The following is a 9,294-nucleotide window of genomic DNA, read 5'->3' as shown; positions in this document are numbered from 1 at the left end:
CTAGAACTCATACAACAATTCAGCAACGTGGCAGGATACAAAGTCAATGTACAGAAATCAGTGGCTTTCTTATACACTGATAATGAAAACACAGAATGGGAAATTAGAGAATCGATTCCATTTACTATAGCACCTAGAACCATAAGATTCCTGGGGATAAACCTATCCAAAGAGGTAAAGGATCTGTACTTGAGGAACTACAGAAAACTCATCAAAGAAATTGAAGAAGACACAAAAAGATGGAAGACCATTCCATGCTCTTGGATCGGAAGAATAAACATTGTTAAAATGTCTATACTGCCTAGAGCAATCTATACTTTTAATGCCATTCCAATCAAAATTCCACCAGTATTTTTCAAAGAGCTGAAGCAAATAACCCAAAAATTTGTATGGAATCAGATTCCATATAGGATCTCTACCCTGAATCGCTAAGGAAATGTTGAAAAACAAAAATGAAACTGGGGGCATCACGTTACCTGATTTCAAGCTTTACTACAAAACTGTGATCACCAATACAGCATGGTACTGGCATAAAAACAGACACATAGACCAGTGGAACAGAATAGAGAGCCCAGATATGGACTCTCAACTCTGTGGTCAAATAATCTTCGACAAAACAGGAAGAAATATACAGTGGAAAAAAGACAGTCTCTTCAAGAAATGGTGCTGGCAAAACTGGACAGCTATATGTAGAAGAATGAAACTCGACCATTCTCTTACACTGTATACAAAGATAAACTTGAAATGGATAGAAGACTTCAATGTGAGACAGGAATCCATTAGAACTCTAGAGGAGAACATAGGCAGTAACCTCTTCAATATCAGCCACAGCAACTTCTTTCACTTGTGCTCTCTATCTGTCAAACAAAAAAAAATAAAATCTTAAAAAAAAAACCTTAAAAAAAAAAGTAATGATAGAACTAAGTAACACATCCTTTGTCCGTAGATCGAAGACTTAATATTGTTAAGATGGCAATATTCTCCACAACAATCTATAGATTCAATGCAATTGCTATTAAAATTTCAATAACCTTCTTTGGAGAATTAGAAACTCAGATATTAAAATTCTTATTGAATTGCAAAGAATGCCTAATAGTCAAAATCTTTAAAAAAAAAAACCAAAAAACAAAAAAACAAAGTTGAAAGATTCACACTTCCTACAAAGCTTTGGTAAAATGCATTGTGATGCTGGTGTAAGGATAGACATACAGATGAAAGGAGTAGAGATTAAATTTAAGAAAGAGTCTCAAGTACATATATTCAGATATCTGTGTTCATAGCAATTCAAAAGAGGAACAAATAATTTTTTTAAAAAATCATAATGGACGGGCACCTGGGTGCTTCAGTAGGTTAAGTGTCTACCTTCCACTCAGATCATGAACTCAGGCTGCTGGGATCAAGCCCTGAACTGGCCTTCCTGCTCAGTGGGGAATCTTCTTCTTCTCCCAACCCTGTTCATGCTCTCTTTTTCTCTCAATAAATAAATAAAATCTTTAAAAAAATTGTAATGGAGAAACCAGATATCCACATGCAAAAGAATAAAGTTGGACCTTTACCTCATATTACATACACAAAGAGAATGAAATTGAATCAAAGACCCAAATACCAAAATGATAAATATGAAAATATTAGAAGAACAAAAAAAGACTAAGCTTTTGTGACCTTGAATTTGGCAATAGTTAATTAGATATAATGACAAAAATAAGAAATAAGAAAAGTTGGATTTTATCAAAATTTAAAAAGTACATGAAATGACACCTCAAGAGAGTAAAAAGAGAAACTGTAAAGTGGGACAAGATGTTTGTAAACCATATATTTGGAAAAAGTCTAGTACCCAGAATATATAAACTACTCTTCCAAGTCAACAACAAAAATACAAGCAACTTGATCAGAAAATGGGCAAAAAGCTTGAATAGACATTTCTTTAAATAGAATATATAAATGGCCAACATGCCCTTGAAAAGGTACTCAGTAACATTAGTCATTAGTGAAATGTAAATCAAATAAATGAGACTTCACGAGATATACAATGAAAGCTATAATAATGATCTTTTAAGATACAAAATAAGCAAGTATTGACAAGAATGTGGAGAAGTGGGATTCCTCATATACTTTTGTTTGGAATGTAAAATAGTGCAGGTGCTGTGGAAAATAACTGAGCAATTCCTCTAAAACTCAAATTTATACTTACATAGGACCCATGAATTCTATTCTGGGATATACACTTGGAAGAATTGCAAACAGGCATCTGAAAAAAGAAAAGAAAAGAAAACTAGCATCTCAACAAAAAATTCCATACTAATGTTTTTAATGGTACTACTTACAATAGCTAAAAGGTGAAAACAACTCAAGTGTTAATCAGCTAAAGAATGGATAAACAATATGTAGTATAACCATAGAAATGAATAATATTCAGCCATAAAAATTAATGAAATACTGGCATATCTTGCTACTCGTATGAACCTTAAGACATTATGGAAAGTATAAGAAGCCAGATACAAAAGGCCACACATTGTAAGAAACCCAGAATAGGAAAATTAACAGTGATGAAAAGCAAATCAATGTTTTCCAGGGCCTGGGGAAAAGGTGGAAATATGCAATGGCTGCTTCATGAGTACAGGGTTTCCTTTTGAAGTGATAAAAATACTCTGGAACTAGATAGTGGTGATCAGAGCAAAACATTGTATATGTTCTAAATGTCACTAATGATAAAGTTCATGTGTATTTTCCTACAATTAAAAAAAACCTAAATAACAACACAGTCTATCTTCTGGCCACATTATTTATATTCCTCGTTCATGTAAAACAACAAATGAACACAAGTTTCTATCCCATTATACTATCATGCTTAGTCTCAAGGTACATTATCTCACCAGTTTCAGATGCACCTGAGACTCTGTATTTGCTTCATTGAGTATGATTTATCTTTATACAGAGACCTGTGAATTCATGCAGAAAGTATCCTGCACTATACACATTCAACATACAATAATGAAATAGGCACAGCATAAACATATGAGCTATTGCAACTCAATAAAGGGAAAATGAGAGGGACACAGTAATCACTGGCCCATAGCCATGGAGAATGTGTTTGCTGTTATTGCTCTGGAAGTGATGCCTTATTGCACTTGGTTTTACCTGTGGGCTCTTCATCCCACCATATGAGTCATACTTCCCTTTTTTATATAATGCAGCTCATGGTGCCTCTTTGGTAAATGTTTTCCACTTCCTTCTTGTTTGTCAAAATTCAGTTGTCCAATGTCTTCTTTTTCTTTAGTACTATTTCTTTCTTATTCATTCCAAGCTGGTCTAAGTTCTTTAAAATTTTGTGGGTTTCCTGTGTGTCACTTTATAAATTTGGTCCATTAAACAAAAGCTGTAATTAGAATTCCCTTCAAGATACATCTTTCTTTACTTTAGACCTTCTATGAGGCTTCTTTAAGGGTACTGCCATTAAGATTTTAGTAGCTTTACAGATTTTTAAAATTAACATATAATGTATTGTTTGTTTCAGGGGTACACACCTGTGATTCATCAGTCTTACACAATTCACAGCACTCACGATAGCACATACCCTTCCAAGTGTCTATCACCCAGACACACCATCCCTCCCACCAACTCTCCCCTCCAGCAACCCTCAGTTTTTTTCCTGAGATTAAGAGTCTCTTATGGTTTCTCTTCCTCTTTGGTTTCATCTTGTTTCATTTTTCCCTCCCTTCCCCTATGATACTCTGTCTTGTTTCTAAAGTTCCTCAGATCAGTGAGATACTATGATAATTGTTTTTCTCTGATTGACTTATTTTGCTTAGCATAATACACTCTAGTATACACTTGCAAATAGCAAGATTTCATTTTTAATGGCTGCATGGTATTCCATATATGTATATGTGTGTGTGTACTATACATAAATAGAGGGGAAAAGCATATATATATATATATGCATATATATGGTCATTGACTCCTTTCCCTGCATATATATATATATATATACATGTATATATATATATATCCCAAATCTTCTTTATCCATTCATCTGTTAATGGACATCCAGGCTCTTTCCATAGTTTGGCTATTCTGGATATTTCTGTTATAAACATTTGGGTGCATGTGCACCTTCGGATCACTACATTTGTATCTTCGGGATAAATGCCCAGTAATGCAATCTTTACAGATTAATAAAGAGAGTCAGTGAGGCATACCCTTAATATCCTGTCAGAAATGATGTATGAGAAACTAACATATTTAAGTATTTGAGATCTTAAAAATTTTATAGTCATACTCTTAGTGTGATCTTTGGCTTGGAGCTCTTTCTTATTTTGAGAATGCTTTGTAGTGAGGAGAGTGTAAGAATGAAAATAGTCTTGATTTTAAAAACCAGTACATCCCTATTTTCTCTAAATTTTGTTTGAAAACCAAATAATCCCATCTTTAACTCCTCTCTTTATTCAGATTTTATCATATATAGCTAAAAGAAACTACCTGGCCCTTCTGACATTCTGCCTGGAAATCTCTTTAGCCAAATCCACTAGTTTACTATAAATATATATTTTTTAATTTTCCCATTTTACTGAATGCAACAGTTTGACCAAATTTTATATCTCTATATAGAAAAGATCCTTTTTACCTAAACTTTCAATTCTGTCTTCCTCACTTTTCTTCTGCCCTCACCAGCAGTCTTCTTAAGGCCCATCAATCTTCCTCCCTATGCACAGCTCTCAAACCAATGACACATGTTTTTAGATTTTAATAAGATGGAACCTGGTTAAAGGTAGTAAATTTTCTCTTAGTTTTTTTTTTTTATTCTTGTGTATAAATTATCCTGAAACTTAATGGTATGAAGCCAAGAAATTATATATTTTAATATGTTCATAGGTTTTATAGGTCAGGAATTCAGAAAAAGCATACCAGGGAAAGTTCTTTATTTTCTTTACAAAACATGGAGTATCAGCTGGGATATCAAAAATGGATAAAACTCCTTTAAAGAACTGCAACAGGTGGAGTAGGCGACCCTAAGCTGGTCTTTTTACTTTGGTGTCTGGAGCCTAAGCTAGGAAAGTGAATGGATGGGCTCAGCTAACACTCTTGTATGGAGCTAAGCTCTGTAAGTTTCCTTGTATCTGAGTGGCTTTCCTCTGCCCTGGTCATTGACTCCTTTCCCTGCTCCTCTAATCATTCAACAACTAGTGGGGTAACGATGAGTAAGAAGTTGGGCTCACTTTATTGAACTTCCTTCTTTCCTGAATCTTGTCTCTTCATACCCTTGTTGCTTTAATCTGGTATTTTTTTTTTAAAGATTTTTATTATTTTTATCTAGTTGAAAGAAAGTGAGAGAGGGAGAGAGCAGAGCAGGGGGCAGCAGCAGGCAGAGGGGGAAGGAGAAGCAGGCTTTCTGCTGAGCAGGGAACCTGATGTGGGGCTCGATCCCAGGATTCTGGGATCATGACCTGAACTGAAGGCAGACGCTTAACCAACTGAGCCACACAGGTGCCCCTTAATCTGGTCTTTCATCAAAATAGGTCATGAGGAGTAGGGCAAAAGAATTACAGACAATCAGATTTAAGCTATAACACAGATGATGTAGAACCAAAAGAGCAAGGGCAGACTGATGGAAGGAACATGTCATTGAAGAAGGCAGCTGATAATCATCTTAACAGCTCAAGTATTAATCAGGAGCTTAGACTTTTAATTTGGAAAGCAGAAAAGATCTAGAATCTCATCGGAAAAGAAAGAGTAGATGACTCTTGCCCCATAGTTCCAGTGAAAGTGGGGAGGTCTATTACAACTCTCCAGTGAATATCACAGTCGATGCCAAGAACGCAGGGACAGCTCGATATACAGCTCGATCTCCCTGGAAGCCAGGCAGCTGCATCAATATAAATGCATATTCCTTGCCTAGGAAAGTGTGGACTTAAAGAAATATCAGATGATGTTTCCAGAGTCTGTCCTCTCAGAGTCATTTGGAAAGCAAGGTGAGGCTGTATTGTCCTTGGTTAGAGCTGTGGGAAATAGCATGACAAATGGGGAATGAGTTTATGCTAACCCAGGATAAGGAGAGGGAAGGAAAGTAAGTGCATAAAAATACAGATAAATACAGGAAAAAGGATAAAGAGAATACACAGACAAGCTTTGGACATTACAAATTTTATACTCATAAACTGTAATGGCCACAGAAATTCCTACATGTATATTTATCTCTTTGCATTTATAGTCCCACGCATGCCACCCCAGGTGACATGCAGAAGAAAACTCTGTATCAGTTCAGCTACTTTTTCTCACCTTATATACTAGGGACCAAATATGAACATCTAGAGATCAAGGACCATGGTCTCTTGGTAACTGGCACATTGCCAGGCCTAATAAATTAGATAAACAGGTATGTTTTTAACAATGGAATTCACACATGAAACATCATGAAGCATAATTATGCATGCTGGTAGGGTTCGTTTCATTTTGTTTTGTTTTATTTTGAATAGGACTTAAAACCAAGGTGAAAAGATAGCTGAGAAATGGGACAGCATGTGAGCAGTTCTTATTATTTCAGAGTAGTGTATGCCATGGGACTGGGGTTAGACATAGAGAAGATAAAAAGGTGAACAGCAGAGTTTCTCAACCTTGGCACTACTGACATTTTGGGTCAGGTTACTCTCTGTTCTAGGAGGGGGGCTTTTATGGGCACTATGGGATGTTAGCAGCATCTCTGTCATGTACCCATTAGACACTGGTAAAAATTCCCTCAAATTCTGACAGTCAGAAAAGTTTCCAGGCATTGCCAAGTATACCCTAGGGGAGAAGATGGCTGCTGGTTGCAAAACACTGGACTAAAGAATCATTCCTCCTTTCCTTATCATTTAAAGGACATGAAATGGTGTTTATGTGTGTAGGGAAATGTGAGTGGGTAGGTGAAGGCTGTGAAATATGGTTAAGTAATGAGTAACATGATACAGAAGTGAGACAACGTCTGGTGTAATTCATTTCAGAACATTAGAAATCACAGTACCCAAGGGGAGAGGCTGGGGCCCAGTCTCATCACTGTACCTGGCAAAGATTTGGGAATATGTGAATGTATAGCAATAGACTAGATCAACATATACTTATGAAATAAAGAAGCAACTGGTTGGCTAACTGATTTGGAAATGTGACTCTTAAAGCACTCAGGAGGGTACCAACTTGAAGGAGGTTAATGCTCCTGGAAAATTAGGGCTCAGAAAGAGATTAGCTTCCTTCTTTGGATCTAAAAATAAAATAATCCACAATCTCATGCTCTAGTGCATATAAGTGGCCCCGATGCTTTTCATTTAAAGATAGAACCATTATTCTCCAAAGTCTGGAAAAGGTTGCTAAAAGGGCCACAGAGCCCATGTCTTAAATGGTAAACCAGTGAACTCACCCTATGAGGTAGTGCCAGTAATAATTTTGATTATTATGTTTATTATTATGTTTTTATTAGTATGGTCTCAAAACATACATGTGTCTCTCTACCTAGAGTAAACTTCTAATGCATGTCCTTCCTGTGTACAAAGTCGCCCTTGATCCATTTTACTGCCTCCATAGAGTTTCTTTTGTCTTAGTTATACCCATAGCATTTGCTCTATTTTTCTACCATAATGCAACATTTTATTCAGATTTCATCTTTTCATTTGTATTTACCTCACTCCACTGTGAAAGCATCATTTGGGTCTTAAACAAATTTTCTTTTCTTTTCTTTTCTTTCTTTCTTTCTTTTTTTTTTTAAGATTTTGTTTATTTATTTGACAGAGAGAGATCACAAGAAGGCAGAGAGAGAGAGGAGGAAGCAGGCTCCCTACCGAGCAGAGAGTCAGATGTGGGACTCAATCCCAGGACCCTGAGATCATGACCCGAGCCAAAGGCAGAGGCTTAACCCACTGAGCCTCCTAAGCGCCCCTTATTCAAATTTTCTATCTAAATTTCTATTCCAGTTTTTTTTCCAATTTATTTATTTTCAGAAAAACAGTATTCATTATTTTTTCACCACACCCAGTGCTCCATGCTCTATTCCAATTTATCCCTTCTTTCTGCCACTTCTAATAGGCCAGGGGACCACTTTCTTCTCTAGAGGCTGTGATAATGCTTTTTCTTTGCATCTATTTCTGATGAGTACTACTCAAGTATGAACTCCTCCAATTTCCAGCCATTGATACTCAGAGTCTAGCATTTTCACATTGTTTTCATTTTATCTACCACATCATTTTATCTCAGGAAGTTACCCAATAAAGGACGCTTCCTGTTTTCTTAAAATATTAATTCAGGATAAATAACTGCAATATTTTGCTGCTCAAGGTAGTTACTATATACCAAATACTGTAATAAATTCCTTTTTATTTAGTCCTTAAAAGGAAATATCCAGGAAGATCAAGATCTGAAACAGAGGACAGTTTGTTGGACTTTAATTTCAAAGGTGTTCAAAGTAATACTCTCTTTTCCTTGTATAAATAGGAATAGATAGGATTTGAATGGGATGTATCTCAAAAAATTAGAAGCTCTTAAGTATCCCTGATTAGACATCCCAAAACAGCTTCTTAAATTAACTTGGAGTTTTATGGATTCAGTGTATAATGAGATCATTTCTATTTAAAATATTTTATAAATCCAAGTTTCACTCTCACATTAAAAGTTCCTGTGTTATTATATTGAATTTAAATTTAAAAAAAAATTAAAAATTTCTTGTGCAAAGTCTCTTTTGTTATCTTTGTTCATGATCCAAAGTATTTTGGGTGAAAATAATTTTTGGAAGACTTAGTTAAGATGGAATTGTGTTACTAATCATCTGGGGCATGTTGGCTGTTATTATGCCTGCATTCTGACTTACTCATTTAACACTTTTTTTCCCCCTGACAATTTGTATGTGTGAAGTGGTTTCAGGTGCGTGAATAAACAAAACTAAGTTCATTGTCTCTTTTCAGAATTAAACAGAGGTATATGCATAGTCAAATATACATGAAAATATGTATATTTACATATATACATATATACGTATGTACATACACATGCATAATATACATATACATAAACATACACACACAAATGGTTCTCAAATTCCCCAGTAAGAGAGTTGGTTGAATTACATATGGTAAAGCATTTTTTATATAAATTAAATGCAATGTATGTAATACCATGAGATACAAAGAATGAAAGCCTGTATTATTCCTACTCTTTACCTTGCATATCTGAGAGATGTATACTTCTCCCCTCTCTTGTTCAATCTTTGATATATGGGAATGATCTGGGGAAAAGAGAGATTGTCTCTATTCCTGGAGCCTTCTGATATTCTGATGC

The sequence above is a fragment of the Neovison vison genome, chromosome 7 (genome assembly GCF_020171115.1).
Source record: "Neovison vison isolate M4711 chromosome 7, ASM_NN_V1, whole genome shotgun sequence".
NCBI classification, from domain to species: Eukaryota; Metazoa; Chordata; class Mammalia; order Carnivora; family Mustelidae; genus Neogale; species Neogale vison.
This window is presented reverse-complemented; position numbering follows the sequence as displayed.